Source organism: Henckelia pumila, chromosome 3 (assembly GCF_033568475.1).
Source record: "Henckelia pumila isolate YLH828 chromosome 3, ASM3356847v2, whole genome shotgun sequence".
NCBI lineage: Eukaryota > Viridiplantae > Streptophyta > Magnoliopsida > Lamiales > Gesneriaceae > Henckelia > Henckelia pumila.
In genome coordinates this window covers 135025513-135042501 of record NC_133122.1, presented here as the reverse complement: position 1 = coordinate 135042501, position 16989 = coordinate 135025513, and the positions used below count along the sequence as shown (strand labels likewise).

The window sequence follows — 16989 nt, the reverse complement described above, 5'->3', positions numbered from 1 at the left end:
CCATCATTCCGGACTTTCAAATTAGCATAAAACTCTCTGACAAGAGACATGACTGCATCCATAGGCTGTTGAGCAAACTTCAACCAATTCCTAGCAAAAACAATTTGAGCAACCGCACACACCAGATGATCCGGAGAAAACCACTTGTCATATAAAATCCACGCTCCGCCAACATACTCTTAGATAAGAGTTTTTGATAAGTCTCAGCAGCCTTTTCATTCCAAAATTGATGATCATCGTAGGCCGGAGCGGATGAAGATGATGCCCCATTATTTTTGTTTTTTCTTTGGGGCCATTTATCAAACACTTCCCAAGCACTAGTTCAAAAGAAAAATTTTCAACACCACATCCACATAAACTTCCACCAATCCTCAAAGCCAATCACAACCACAATAATTCACAACCTCCAACTATAATCACCACTCCACAATCAAAAAGAAAAATGCAACCAAAACTCACTTTCAACATCACAATCACACCCACCGATCAATAATTATCCGCTAAGTATTTGAAGCCACGACAACAAAAAAATACTTACACAGGATATTAGATTTAACCACGCAACCACTTCACATTTGTAGCTAACAAAAAATCTGAGCACCCCTGTTAACTGGAGAAACTGGCCGTGATGGAATTGGTAGAAAAGAAGAGAGAATATATGTAGTTGAGAGAGATATAGGAAGGAAGAAGTGTAAATATGGGAGAAAGGAAGAATCTTCAAGAAGGAGTAGACAAAAATCGTGAGATGTAAGGATGGAGGTTTAGGGATTTAGAAATTTAGGGAAAAAATTTAAAGAGAAGTGGGAAGGGTCGATCAGTTTCTAGCTTATAAAACACGTCGCGCGGGCGCGCGAGTGTGGTAGGGCGGGCGCACTGTTGGTTCGAATAATCATATTTTTGTGTGGCAGACGTAGCGCGGGCGCTCTACTATGGCCAGGCGGGCGCACTCGAGCATCGAATTAATTATTCACTTCATCGCCCAGACCAGCGCGGGCGCTCAATCAGGGTGGAGCAGGCGCACTTTGTCTTCGAATATTATGAATGAAGGCTACACAGACACAGCGCGGGCGCGCAATTTCTCTAGGGCGGGCGCGCTGTTGCTTCGAATTAGAAATTTTCAAACCTGAAAATTTTTGAAAAATTGATGAAATTAGGGTCTAAAAAAATAATAATAACTAGAAAAAAATTTTCAAAACAAAACTGAAATAAAATGAAACAAAACTAAATAAAATAAAGGAAAAACTTGGGTTGCCTTCCAAGTAGAGCTTGGTTTAAAGTCTTCAGCCCGACTTTCACCGGTCTTATGCTGTCTTTCCCTTCTCTTTCACACGCCAAATATATTCCACGAACTGCCTTTTAAATTTTGATTTCTTTTTTGTGGTCTTCTTCTTTGGTGAACTTGGCACTTTCTTCTTTGATTCAATCGCAATATCAGCTCCTTGTCGACCCTTTAGCTTCACAACATGCTCAACCATACATATTTCTTCGATGGGTGGATTGGGTGCCTTCATGAAAATATTAAAAATTACTCGTTTGCCTTCCATACCCATCGACAATTCACCCTTCTTCACTTCAATTTTTGCATCCGCCGTAGCCAAAAATGGTCTCCCAAAAATCAGTGGAGCACCATGTTCCGCTTCTATGTCCAGGATCACAAAATCCGCCGAAAATATAAATTTATCGACTTTGACTAAAACATCTTCAACAATACCAAGTGGAAATGTAATGCTTCTATCCGCCAACTGCAAGGTTATCATGGTCGATTTCATCTCACCCAACTCCATGGCCCTATAAATAGATAACGACATTAAATTAATACTGGCCCCTAAATCACATAATGAAGTAGTAACTTGAGATCCACCAATAGAACAAGGAATAGTAAAACTCCCTGGATCGTTAAGTTTCTGTGGCATCTTCTTTTGTAGCACGATACTGCATTTTTCAGTTAGGTTCACCACCTCGTTCTCTAGCAGCCTCCTTTTCTTGGACATCACCTCCTTGATGAATTTCGCATAGTTTGGCATTTTCTCCAAGGCATCAGCAAAAGGGATGTTGATATGAATTTTCTTGAAAATCTCCAAGAACTTGAAGAACTGCTCATCCAACGCCTTCTTATTGAACCTTTGGGGATATGGGAGAGGAGGTTTGTACATCAGTTTTTGCTCAGGTTCAGGCTCCTTCTCCTCGACTTTCTTCTCTTCAACTGCAACTTTTTCAGACGTATTTCTCTCAGGTTTGCCTTCTTCATTATCCACCTGCTTCCCACTCCGCAATGTGATAGCATTACACTGCTCCTTGGGATTTACCTTAGTGTTGCTAGGGAACTGACCTCTGTTATTATCTTTCAAGGCATTCGCCAGCTGCCCAATGCTAGTCTCCATGGATTGAAGTACAACACCCATGTTGGCAACGTGCGTCTCTAGGCTGTCTAGGCGAGTCTCAGTCCTCGCCATCCTCTTGCTAGATTCCTGCACAAAATTACTAACAACATCCTCCAAAGATGGCTTATTTTCACCCTTATTTGCATTGTATCCCGGAGGAAGATTCAACACATTTTTATTGTTAGAATAGGAAAAATTTTCATGATTACGCAAGCTAGGATGGTAAGTATTAGGGACAGGGTTACCTCGATAGCCTCCATAACCTCTTTGATTGATGTACTGGACTTGTTCAGGATAGTGAGACTCTTCCATAGCACCCGGCACACCTGCTGGTTCTGCAACACTTACTTTATTCAATGCAGCCACTTGTGTAGTCAGTGCAGATAATTGGGCGGTGAACGATGTGAGAGGATCCACTGCATACACTCCAACTGGCTTCTTGACTCCCATACGCTCAGATGGCCATTGAAAACGTCATATGCTCCAACATATCATAGGCATGTACACGGTCCTTAGCAAAAATGGTACCTCCAGCAGCAGAATCCACAGACATCCTCGTAGACGCATTCAGTCCGTTGTAAAACCACTCGATCTGTTCCCAATCTGCAAAATTTTGGTTAGGACAACGTCTAATTAAATATTTGTACCTTTCACATGCCTCGTAGAGATGTTCAGACTCCATCTGCCGAAAAGTGATGATTTTGATCTTCAATTGGGTGGATTTAGCAGGTGGAAAATATTTCGCAAGAAATTTCACTAACATATCCTCCCAAGTAGTAATGCTTCCTAAAGGCAGTGACTGCAACCAACTCCTTGCTTGATCCCTGAGAGAAAAAGGAAACAAGTGTAAACGTATAATATCCTCAGACACACCATTAATTTTTACCGTATCGGTTATCTCCAAGAAAGTGTGTAGGTGTAGGTGAGGATCAGCAGTGGCGCTTCCAGTAAATTGGTTCTATTGAGCCATGTTGATCAATGCAGGCTTTAGCTCAAAATTATTAGCATTGATAGTTCCACGAGCTATTCCAGAGTAGTGAGCCTGGATTACTGGCCTGAAGTGATCTCTGATTGGCACCAGGGGATCTTTATTTGCATTCTCTTCAGCCATTCTATCAATTTCTTCTCTTCTTGCTCTTCTCAAAGCACGTGCAGTGCGCTCGATCTACGGATCAAAAAGTAAACAATTTGCACTTTGAGATCGTCGCATAGACATAAAAAGAAATCAATTAGTAACTTAAAATAAAATAAAATAACTCTAAATTAAAAATTAGACTAATTGGTAACAAGACTAAACAAAATCAAAATTTATTCCCCGGCAACGGCGCCAAAAACTTGTTGTGAAAAATACTCGCAAGCGTACGAGTGCCAAGTTTTAATATAGTGAAAAATCAAGTATCGTTTCCACAAAGAGTAAAATGAAAATATTCAGTGCTTGTAATTAAAATAGTCTAAACTTTATCTAGAAATCAATAGTTGAGAATTTTGCAGAATAAAATAATTAATGAATTTTTAATAGCACGCACACAACTTTCAGAAATAATTAATCAGAGACAAATGGTCTAGAGGTATAGATTTCACCTGTTTTCAACAACAATCATTCCTAAATAATTTATTTTCATGAATTCTCTTTAATTAATAAACAAGAACACTTAAGTGTATTATTCCCTCTCTCGAGTGCCGAATAAAATATATCAACCACAATTCAATTCTAATATCCCTATTAAGAATCTACTCGTAGTGATCTATGTAAAACCAATGTTCTTTTCTAATTTCCGTTAATTTTCTATACTCTCTCGAGCTATGTAATAATTAACGGTGTAATTTCTAATGTCCTATTCAAAATCTCCTCTGTCGAGTGTCAGATTTCAAATAAATATTACAATTCAATTATTGATCAGGTAATTGAAAAGACATGATGTAGCACCAAAAATCTTATTTACGAAATCGCATTCATTAAATTAAATAAATATCATGATTATTATTTTTAAGTTTAAGATTAATTGATTTAAATTCTTTATGTAAATTATGTGTTAATAAAATATTTTATTATTTATTCAAATGATTTTTATTTTATTGACTATTTAATTAATGTTTTTAATTGTGTAAATTTATTTGTCTAATTGATTTTATTGTGAAATTTCAATTGTTTTAAATATTTTAAAGGTTTAAGCTTGCATATTTAAATGATTTTAATTTTAATTGTTTAAGTTTATTCTTTTAAATTATTTTAATTGTTTAAGTTTATTCTTTTAAATGATTTTAATTATTTAGTTTATTCTTTTAAATGATTTTAACTGTTTAGTTTAGTTATTTAAATATTTTTGAGTGTCCAACTTATTTAATTTAAAATAACCTAAGTTTAGCGATTAATTATTTTAAATTATTTTAAATGTCTAGCTTATTTATTTAAATCATTTCTAATTGTCTAAATCATTTTAAAGGTTTTAGACTTGTTTATTCAAATATTTCTTTTTATTTGTCCAAATTATTTTAAAGGTTTTTATTTCCACTTGTGTATTTATTTAAATTGCTTTTAAACGTTAGTCTAGTTTGTTCAAACTATTTTAATCGCTCGGCCTGTTATTTAAATATTTTACTCGTCGTCGTGACATCAGAATATTTTAAATTTTTAATTCTTGGATTTTCATGCCTAAATCAGTCTTTAATATTTATGATTTTAATTATTAATATTTTATGTGCTAATAGGCTAAATGTTATATTTTTCCCGCGCATTAGAATTTATTATTTTTAACTTTTGCGAAAATTAGTATTTTTATTTCCGGATTAGTAAAATCAAATTTAATATTTTAAATTATGATTTTTTTTAAGTTTGTATTTTTATTTAGGCGATTTAATTGTAGTCCTAATTGCTAGAATTGATTTAAGTGAAAATTGCTCAGAAATCCTCAATACAAACATGTTTTGCTCTGCACTCACTAGCCACTTTTTTGTACCACATTTTTTGTTAATTTGTACCACATCTTGTATGGTTTTGTACCACATCTTGTATTATTTTGTACCATTTTATGACTAGGGACCCCAAAGCAAAACATGTTTGCATTTGGGGATTTTTGAGCAAATTGCCCTTGATTTAACACTTTTTAAAGGTGTGTTTCATATTTTCATGAAATTTCCAACACTCTCATTTTTCTAGAGTTTGCCTACCTATACACTTGAATTCCAAGGATTTAATCCTAGCAACACACACACCCACTCCCCAAACCCAAAACACACGCACACACACACTCAAACACACACAAAATACCGATTTATGTCCTCCTCTCCGTTGAAGTGCATCGGCTTCTCCCTTCTTAAGCTCACGCCGCCTGTTCTTTTTCTTTCTTTCCCTCTTCTCCGGCGAGGCATCAGATAGGCGAGCTGGTCGAGCTTCTTGTTTCATTCGGAGCTCGGTTTTCTTTTTTTAGCTCATTTCAAGCTCACTTCGGCCGCGGCATTTGAGCCCTTGTTCCCTTTGATTTCTTTGGTTAAAGCTTAGGCAAGGATATAAATTTCCTTGCTTCATTATGTGGTTATTATATATATTGTGTGTTGCATTTCTTGGAGCATTTGAAATTCCTATGTATATTGTGCCCTGTTTTCGAAATGTGTATGAGCAGATTTTTTGATTTGCTTACATGATGATGCTTTGATCTTTCATTGTGAAGTATAAAAGGGTGTTTGGCATTTAAAAAGGGTTGTCAAGAAAGCTATATTACAATAAAAAATTCCAGATTTTTCCATGCTTGTGATTGTCGAAAAAAAAATCCAAAAATGTGCTTGACATCGGCTCGACAAATCTCCAGATTTATTTACATGGTTTAGTTCGAAAATTTCCAGGTTATTTCGTGTCATGATCGAATTTTCAGAGGTTGCATAGCATATGATTTGAGCATTTTTCCAGCTTTCCTTCATGGCTTGAATTCGAAAGTTTCATTGTTCGCATAGCATGATGATTGATCAATTTCCAGAATTTTTCCTTAGCTTGTTGGTTCGAATATATATGATGTTTTGTTGTGTTGATTCGGATGGTGATTTAGAGCTACCATGGATGATATGTAGTTTACATGGTAGCAACTAGGATGAATTGAAGATGGCTTGTGAGAAGGAGTTGAAGGGCATTCGAATTTTATGGGTTTTGGGGCTCGGTTTTGGTTGCTTTGTTGAGCTGGGTTTGAGCTGGTTTATGGGAGTTTCTAAGGGGTTAAGATGAGCTTAAATGTTGGTCTTGAACCTAGACTAGTGACTTGGAAGATTGGAAGATTTATAGCTATGTTTTGGTTGAGTTTGAGATTTAAGCTTGAGCAGAATTTTCATGGATGTTGGGGCTGTCCGGAAACTGGTTTTGAAATAGAGGTTAAACTCAGGTTTTGGTCAAGGTCTCGGGTCTGGAATTAGTCTAAGATGTTGGGAATATGTCGGTTCAAGCGTGAATTAATTCGGTTAAGTTTTGGTCGAGTTTTAAATTTTTGATTTAATAAGGTGCATAATTTTCTTGAAACCAAAAGGCTGCTGTCTGGAAATAGGAATTTTATAAAATTATCGCTTAGGAAATAAATTCCAATGATGATTTTCCTACTTAGTTCTAAGTGTCATGGAGTCAAGAATACAAGCGGAATCCTTTTTTATTAAGAATCAAGCAAGTTACAAATTTTACGGGCAAACCGCTCGAATTTGTTTTAAGCGCAAATTTTAGGGGCCGGTCATTCTTGTGTGAGTCATATGCATGATTATCGATCAACATTTACATGTACATCATATTTAAATATGCATGCTAAGTCTCATATTTATGAATGAAAGAAAGTATTTTACGAACGAAGTGAGATGATTGTGACTACAGTAAAATCATGTGTTTGGACGGGCTGGGAGACGTCTTAGCTTCTCTTAACAAAATTCATGTGTATGGACAGGCTAGGAGAAATCTTGGCTTCTCATACCAACCATAGGGCAAGACGGGTTGGGTGTTATCCCGACTTCCTTGCAGCATAGTGCACTGCAACCATGATCATGATCGAAACCCACAGAGTCACAATCCAAGGATCTAAGTTCACAGTTTCAGTTCAAGTCATTTATATACATGTTCAGTACAATATATTCAGTTGTTCATGTTTGACTTAGCCATGCATATGTTACATTCATATTCACGTCATTTATTCAGAAATCATTTATTTAAGTTTAAGGGCACAAAAGTATATTTTACTACAAGTTATTTTCAATTTGCATGTGCTTGTATTTATGTAGTATTTGTTATCCCCCCATATTCTTGCTGAGTCTTTTAGACTCACTACACTTATTGTTTTCAGGTGAGAAGTTTTTCATAGAGACTGAGGGGCAGGACTATCGAGCGGACTGCGATGCAGCCACGTCACATTCCTCCGACCTATGCCAGTCTTCCACAATAGTAGTTCAAGTTTTAATGCTTTAAAAACTCTTAGCTTATTAATTGGACCAATGTAATGAAGGACTCATATATTTATTTGTGGGCATGTAAATATCAGATTATTACGATTTATGGATGTTTGAATGTCGTAGATCTTTCTTGGGTTCTCGTTCTTTCTTTTCTCAATCTAGTTTATTTAGTATCGTCGGTTTTATTATTTTTTTTAAAATTGTTGTCTGCGTCAGGTGGGTTGTGATTTAAATAGATAGGTCATGCCGAATTTTTTTTGAAAATCCGCATTTTATTTAATTATTATTTAAAATAGAGGTTATGGCCGTTTCAGTTGGTATCAGAGCATGGTTCTGGTTGGGTTGTGTCTACTGTCGGTTGCAAAAAACTCGAGAAACCTCGCCTCAAAGTTTGTAAGATTTAAGTTTTCATTATTGCTATTTGCTAAGATTGGTAGCTCTAGTTTCCTAAATTATTTGAGTATGTGTAAGTTTAATGAATTTTATATGTTAATGGTACTTGAATTAATACTTTGAATGTTTTGATGTCATCATTTTTTAAAAATATTTTCAAAACTAGATGTTTAATTTATTTAAGTGTGTAGTTTAGTGTTTATTTTTTTTGTTTAAAACTTATTTTATAGTTTAAAGTTTAATGTTTGACTGTTTATTTTTATAGCATGCGGTTCCAAGTTAAACGGAGTTGATGTATCAATATTCCTTCCAGTTATGGTCAGTATGCGGTTGTTGTTTGAGTTATTAGGTAGTACTAATAATTTTGAAAAGATTTTAGGAGTTTTTTGGGAAATATTAAACCTGCGTATTAGGAGATTTTAATTGTGTGCTATTATTGTAAGTTATTTTCTTATATTAGATTCTAGTCGGATGCAACTAAGTCCATAGTTTGCTTAGAAATTGATAGATGTGTGTTTGTCAGTTATGTTAATGAATCGAACTCGTGTGAAGACTTGGGTTACGAACTTGGTTTAATATTATTTAGGGATAGTTCGAGTTTTTCTTTGTTTATTTGGGCAAATATGATTTTTGAAATAGTGAGTCGGTTACTAGGAGCCTTTCAATTATGAGAACTATTTTTCCGATCGTTATTTCATTTTCTTCTTTTGTGCTAAAATCTGTTGATACATATACTTTTGAGTATCCGAAAAATTTTTTGCACTTCCTTTGAGCATTTATGGATTCGTATGATATTAATCAGCGTTGAATTCTGCCACTTTGGCATTAGTTGAACTTTTAGTAAAATCTTGTTAATGTTTCACACTTCTTGAAAATTTTTCTTCGGTTCTAGAGCCACCCATGTGATGTGAGTAAGATTCACCTTGACTTTATTTTTGTGATCTACTTATTTTGTGGTTGACAACTGAGTATGCCTTAGGACCATTGTTTCCCTTGATTATTAACTTGTGTGAAATTCTCTCGACTAAAGTCACACTGATTGCCTTAATTGCTCTTTGATTGTTTGAGCATGATTTCGTTACCCATGGATGAACGATCATGAGATTGGTAACTTGTTGGCTCATATTCATTATTCATGGAGCCTCCATTATTAATCATTCACCCCTAGAATTAAATTATGAGTGAGTTATTTTCACTTATCTAGATTTTTATTTTAGCTTGTTCGTTGGTAATGCTTGCACTATTTCATTTCGTATTGAGCGGCATTACTTGTACGCTTATTTCTTTTCATGATCCACCATGACAGGGACTTGGGTGGATTATAGTTTCAACTATCATTTCTATTTCTTGTGTAGAAATTTGGCTCGTAAACACATAGTGAGTGTTTAGACCGTTGGGAATTAGTGTTAGTGCTAGATAAAATCCTAAGTTATTGTTGTGATCCTAAGAGTGGCGACTATCAATTATATCTAGTTCTAGCGAGTAGACTGCTAGTTAGTAAACTAGTTGAATGGGTTGTTTCAATTTTAAATAGGATCGTTAAGAGTTAACAGATGATTTTGGTAAGCTTAATGACTGGTCAGTAGTGAGATAGGAAAATAGAACTGTCCTTAGAATACTTTTGGGTACTTTACATTTTTATTTCAAGATTTTGTGAATGTCGACCGGTAAGACTATTGCACCAACTATGGGAATAGAATGGTGAATAGAATATTTAGGAAGTTTTCTGGATAAACTGAATATTTATTACCAGTGAAATGCTAAGGTACTGGAGGATCAATTAGAAAGCCTTTACGATCGAATTACAAACTCTTTGAGGTGCTCAATTGCATACTAAGTTCTTGAAATATGAATTCAGGTTGTACATATAATAATTAGGGAATTTTTTGATTTTCAGACTTTCTGTCAAGTTGAACTAGGGATTTGAGATATGTCTTCAGACGATATGTAAGAATTGTTTGGTACTTAGAGACCATCTAATCCAATAAGTGGATAATAGCTCGTGGTATAATTTGACTTGAAGGTTAGCTAGCTAGAGTCACTGTTTACAAAAATTTTAATCATCCTTAGAAGCGTAGAGGGTTGTAGTAACTAATAAGGGTATTGAGCTTAGTCCAGGATCATTAAGCAGAGTTAAGTTAATAAGTGACGTATGCCTCTAAGATTTCAAATTTGGTTATTAAGTTGTTCCTGAAAGTATCATCGTCCCGTAATACTATTGACTTGGGTATATACGGAAATTAACTCGATTTGTCGGTCCTTATGCGATTGTTGAGGAGATAGGTAATTTGTTCTATCATTTGAGCTTGCGCAGAGTTGTTAGTGATACATGATGGGTTTTATTTATTGATGTCGGGGAAGTATGGGTCAGATTCATATCTTATTTCGAGGTCTAACGAGGTAGAGTAGTATAGTTCCCTTTAGCCTTCTTATTTTGGAAGGTTTAGTGTTTAGTTGTTAAGTAATTTGTAGACTCGTGAATTTTTTTAAGAGCTCAAGTTCTAGATTATATGAGTTAAGTTTAACTGGTGATTAGACATTAAACATAGTTTCGTTGTTAGGAAGCATTTAAGTTATGGGTAAGGTCGACATAAATAATTTATTGATTTTACAGATATTTATTGATTGAAGTTGCAATCCCGGATTTAAAGCTATTGAACTAAGGCAGACATCAAATATTTTAGGAATTTAGGTGGCGAATCGAAACTCTTACAGTCACATGGCAACAGTGGCTAGAAATTTATCTTAGACTACAATCATTTGGGGATAAATAGGAATTTGCAAATTTACTTTGCAGTGGGAGTTAGTTAGCTCCTAGCTTTGTAGGCGTTGATAAGCATCAGAGTGCGCAGCTGATAAGTGCATTTTATGCACTTAATTTATATATGATTTGACTTGGATTTTGTGATGTATCGAGTGGATATTATGCGTATTTGTTGTTGTTTTTGTGAGTTGCAAGGATTTGAAGAAAAGTAGCAAGAAGAAGCGGAAAGACAAATATTAGACAACAAAGTTTGCAAAATAACTGGAGCTTCTAAAGACATTCAAATCCAATCTCCACCATTAAAATTGAATTCTTGGATGTTTTAAAGTTGCTGTCAAAATTTCAGCTCGATCCAACGGCTAGAACTTAAGATATGATTTTTGCAAGATTGCTGCGCGTTGGACAAAAGGAATAGCGCCCCGGCGCCTCATTGGGAGCGCTCCAGCTCTTCTCTGTAGCTCATAAAAGGATTTTATTCAAAATTTCAGCGCCCCAGCTCTAGTTTTCCAGCGCTCCAGCGCCCGTAATTTCATGTCTTAAGCGCCCCAGCGCCAGTTTGGAAGCGCTCCAGTGCTAGACGTCCGTCATTGAAAAATAAAATACGAAACTTAAGCGCCCCAGCGCCTAAGGGCAGCGCTCCAACGCTGCGCAGTTTCCAAAAATATGGAAAGTTTTTAATCGAGTTTAAAAGGGTTTTGATAGCTTATTTTTTAGAGATACGGGGGTTTAGAGAGTATTCAGAGTTTTTGAAGGCTAGAGACGGCTAGAGACCAAGGAAAAGGAGAAGAAGCATTCTTGGCACAAAGACGGACGAAGCGACTACCGGAGACGGAGAAGCATCATCTACCTTCATTTTTATTTCATTCTTTCTCCTAATTTTTGAATGATGTTCAAGAACATGCTTTGTTTGATTTTTATTTTCATTATGAACTAATTTCTTTGTCTAGAGGGACGACGTAGCTTGACTTGAAACCATGTTTTTGATACTTTGATTGATATATTAGAATTCTTCATTCGGTTTATTTGTGTTTTTCTGAATTGATTGTGTTCAATTAACTGATCATTAGTTGAATTTTTATATTTATTTGAAATCTAGCACTCGAGAGAGGCGATTTTGAATAGGACCATAGGAAAATACATCATTGGTGTTTATAGAGTTCAAGAGGCCTATAACTCCATTGAAGCCTTTGTAAGAATTATTGTGCTATTTACCGGATTTAATAGTTGAACTTAGATAGAGATATTGAGTTTGCTATTGAATACGAATTTCTGCTTGACACTCGAGAGAGGTAGTAGAAAATAATAGGAATTCTTGGCTAATAAACTAGAAGAATTGATAATTGAACAATCATTAGAAATAAATTGTGGTGGACAGTCGAGTGATGTCGAACCTCTAACATTCATCGCTTATTGAATTTTCATCTCGTGAACTCGTGGTTATTGAATTTTATTTCTTGCAAATTTTAGTTTCATAAAAAAATCAAACCATTTTCGTAGCTCTACATAGGATTAGGATTTTATTAGTTGCAAATATTTTGATATAATTCATTTATTCATTCTCCGTGGGATCGACCTGGACTTAAATTCCTATATTATAACTTGACAACATGCGCTTGCGAGCGAAAAACACGCAACAAGTTTTTGGCGCCGTTGCCGGGTATTGAATTTTATTTGATTTATATTAAATTGTGCTAATTAGTCTTAATTTTGATTTAGAGCATTTTATTTTATTTTGTTGGTTCTAATTTTAAAATTTTCCCTATCTATGCAATTTATGCAAAAAAGCCAAAGTTACGACTCACTGCTCTTTGATCCGAAAATCGAGAAAACTGCTAAAGCTTTGAAAAAAGCTAGAAGAGTAGAGTTGCAACAAATGACTGAAGAAAGTGAAAGAGCTGTCAATAATGCTCCGATGCCGATCAGATATCACTTTCGACCGGTGATCAATACTCATTATTCTGGGATAGCTCGGCAGAACATCATGGCGAATAATTTTGAGTTGAAGCCAGCTCTGATTAATATGGTGCAGCAGAATCAGTTTAAGGGTGCAGCTACTGAAGATCCAAATTTGCACCTACGTATTTTTTTGGAGATTTCTGACACAGTGAAGATTCATGGTGTTACTGAGGACACCATTAGACTACGATTGTTCCCGTTTTCTCTTAGGGACAATGCTCGCAGTTGGTTGTAGTCACTACCTCTAGGGAGCATCACTACATGGGAAGACATGGCATCTAAATTTCTGGCTAAGTACTTTCCTCCTACCAAGTCTGCCCAACTAAAAATTGATATCACAACTTTCAAACAGCAAGATTATGAGCAGCTTTATGAAGCTTGGGAGCGGTACAAGGAGTTGCTTAGGAAGTGTCCAAACCATAATTTTCCGGATTGGGAACAGATCGAGTGGTTTTACAACGGACTAAATGCGCCTACGAGGATGAATGTGGATTCTGCGGCTGGAGGTACTATATTTGCAAAGGACCATGTAGAGGTCTACGATATGCTGGAACAGATGATGGTCAATAGTTTTCAATGGCCATCTGAGCGTATGTGAGTCAAGAAGCCAGTTGGATTGTATGCACTGGATCCTCTCACATCGATCACCGCTCAATTATCTGCACTGACTACACAGGTAGCTGCATTGAATAAAGTGAGTGTTACAGAGCCAATAGGTGTGTCCGGTGCTATGGACAAATCTCACTATCATGAACAAGTGCAGTACATCAATCAAAGAGGTTATGGAGGCTATCAAGGTAACCCTGTCCCTAATACTTATCACCCTAGTATGCGTAATCATGAAATTTTTCTTATGCTAACAATACTAATAAGGGTGATGGTAAGTTATCTTTGGAGGATGTGGTTAGTACCTTTGTGCAGGAATCAGGTAAGAGGATGGTGAGAACTAAGTCTCGCCTTGACAGCTTGGAGACGCATGTGGTAAATATGGGTGCCATGATGAAGTCTATGGAGACTAGCATTGGGCAGTTGACAAACGCACTGAAGGATAATAACATAGGCCAGCTTCCGAGCAACACTGAGGTAAATCCCAAGGAGCAGTGCAATGCTATCATGTTGAGGAGTGGAAAGCAAGTAGATAGAGAAGAAAGCCAGCCATCTGAAACATCTGAAAAAGTTGTTGTTGAAGAAAAGAAAATTTCGGAAGCGGTCGAAGAGAAGAAGCCTGAACTTGACCAGAAACCAATGTACAAGCCTCCACTTCCATATCCCCAAAGGTTCCAAAAGAAGACTCTTGATGAGCAGTTCTCCAAATTCTTGGAGATTTTTAAGAAAATTCATATCAACATCCCCTTTGCTGATGTTTTGGAGCAAATGCCTAATTACGCAAAATTCATCAAAGAGGTGATGTCCAAGAAAAGGAGACTGCTAGAGAACGAGGTGGTAAATATAACTGAAGAGTGCAGTGCGGTGCTACAAAAGAAGATTCCACAAAAGCTTAAGGATCCAGAGAGTTTTGCTATTCCTTGCACAATTGGTTCTTCTTATTTTAATAATGCACTTTGCGATTTAGGAGCTAGCATAATTTAATGCCTTTGTCTGTTTTCAGGAGCTTAGGACTTGGTGAGGTTAAGCTCACAATGATCGCTTTGCAGTTGGCTGATAGATCTATTACATATCCGCTTGGAATCATTGAAGATGTTTTGGTAAAAAAAGATAAATTTATTTTTCCTGCCGATTTTGTTGTGCTAGATATGAAGGAGGATACAAATATGCCACTGATATTGGGGAGACCATTCCTGGCCACTGCGGATACCAAGATCGAGGTAAAGAAAGGTGAATTGTCGATGGGTGTGGAAGACGAGAGAGTAATTTTCAACATATTCATGAAGACACTTAATTCACCCATCGAAGAACTATGCTCAATTGAACCGGTTGTGAAGTTGGAAAGTTGTCAAAGAGCTGATTTTGCGGTTGATTCATTGAAGGAGAAAGCGCCAAATTTACCACCAAATAAGGCCACGAAAAAGAGAGAAAAATTTAAAAGGCGGTTCGTGGAATTTATTTGGCGCGTGAAAGAGAAAGGGAAGAATTAATAGCGGTGAAAGTCGGGTTGTCGACTCTAAACTAAGCGCTTCTTGGGAGGCAACCCAAGCTAGTTTTAATGCGTTTTTTATTTTCTTTTAGTTGTTTTTGTTTTTATTTTTATCTTGAAGAAACTAGACATTAATAATGATTTTGAATTGTGTAGGTGAAAAATTATGGAGCTGAAAGAGTTTAGGAGCCACCCCTGATGAAGAGTTTTGAGTGATTACGAAGGTGCCGAGTACTGAAGCTCGGTTCCCAAGGTATGTGTTCTTGGTTTTATTTTAATTTTTTTTTTACATCGAGGACAATGCACAATTTTAGTTTGGGGGGTGTTTATTTAAAAAATTCTGAAAATTTTGCAAATTTTTCATGAGTTAGTTTGACTTGAATAAATGATGTGTACTTGTGTTGTCCTATGATGAAAATAATTTTTGGTGTTAAAAATGTTAATTTTAGTTATATTTAATCTTGAGTTCTCACCCATATTCACTATGCCTTGATTGTCTAGACTTAAGTGATTAGAGAATCTTTGTGATTTTGTAAGTGAATTGGATGATTTGATTCTTAACTTTGGTGATTTATGCTTGAAACTGAGGCAGAATTCTACGAGCTTAGAAATGAATTAGGCATTAAAATATGAAAAGATTAATAATAACTCCATCAGGGTCATTGATAAGGAATTGAAATCCTAATTTCCTTTTCCTTGGCTAAGTATGCGGAATAAATGGGGTTGCAAAAGTGAAAGAATTAATTTTTGAAAAAAAATTAACAACTCCATCCGGGTTTGGAAAGTGTTTGAAATTCTATTCACTGTTCCATGCTAAGTTTGCGGGAAAAAATAATGGGGTTGATGTTCCATCCGGGCTATAGACAAGGGGATTGAAATTCGAATCCTATCTTTAGTTATAGCTAAGTATGCGGGTAATTATTGGAGCAAAATAAAATAAAGCCGGATGCAAAATATGGAGAATTTATGAAATTGTTTTTGATATAACTTGAAAAGTCCTTTTGATCTTAGTGAGTAGAAGTTGAACTTGGTGGATAGTGTTTTGAAACTAGAGAGCGGAGTTGATGATTCTATGAAAAAAACTTGTTGCATTAGTGTATCGAAAGCGAGGAGGATAGACAAGATTGGTGAATCACACACACGAGAACTCTTGAGAAAATTAGCGGACATGTGTATTGAATCTTGAAATGTAAAAATTCGGAGACCGATTACATTACTCATTATTGTTTTGCTCGGGACTAGCAAAAGTCTAAGTTTGGGGGAATTTGATAAGTGCAATTTATGCACTTGATTTATATATGATTTGTCTTGACGTTTTTGATGTATCGAGTGGATATTATGCATGTTAGTTGTTGTTTTTGTGAGTTGCAAGAATTGGCGCGAAAGTAGCAAGAAGAAGGGGAAGGATGCATTATGGAGTATCAATTTCAGAAAATTACTGGGAATTATTGAAGCATTAAAATCCAATCTCCACCGTTCATATTAATTTTTAGGATATTTTGAAGTTTCTGTCAAAATTTCAGCTCAATCCGACGGTTAGTTTGGGAGATATGATTTTTTGAACATTGTCGCGTGTTGCAGAACAGCGCATGCGAGAGTAGGGCGCGCCTGCACCTCCTAGACGTGAAAATGGAAGCTAAAGACGTAGCTCAGGTGCGCCCGCGCCGTCCGAAAGTCAGATTTTGTAATTTTTTGGGAAGGAAATTTTGAGACTTTTTCGGGCTTTATTCGGCGGGCTTCGAGGACATATAAAAGGGACTTCAAGGACACAATCAAAGGGGAGAGCCGCCACAATACATCAAAGAATTCTGAGAGTTTAAACTTGAGATTTGAGAGAAAATATTGGAGGAGAAATCTGCACTACATCAAAGGAAGAACACGAAGATCGATCAACCGAACACGGAAGAGCGACTACGGATTTGTTCTTCTATTTTTATCTTTCTTAATTGTTGAATTGATGTCTAGACTTATGAATATTTTGTGTTATTTGA

At 36.0% G+C, this 16989-nt stretch overlaps 1 non-coding gene across 1 annotated transcript; it reads right to left on the bottom strand.

The window, feature by feature from the left end:
* Window positions 1–13222: 13222 nt before the first annotated feature.
* LOC140894032 (small nucleolar RNA R71) lies at window positions 13223–13329 on the bottom strand. The gene has a single exon (XR_012153586.1). It is a non-coding gene; the product is annotated as a small nucleolar RNA R71 (small nucleolar RNA).
* Between the last annotated feature and the right edge of the window lie 3660 nt (window positions 13330–16989).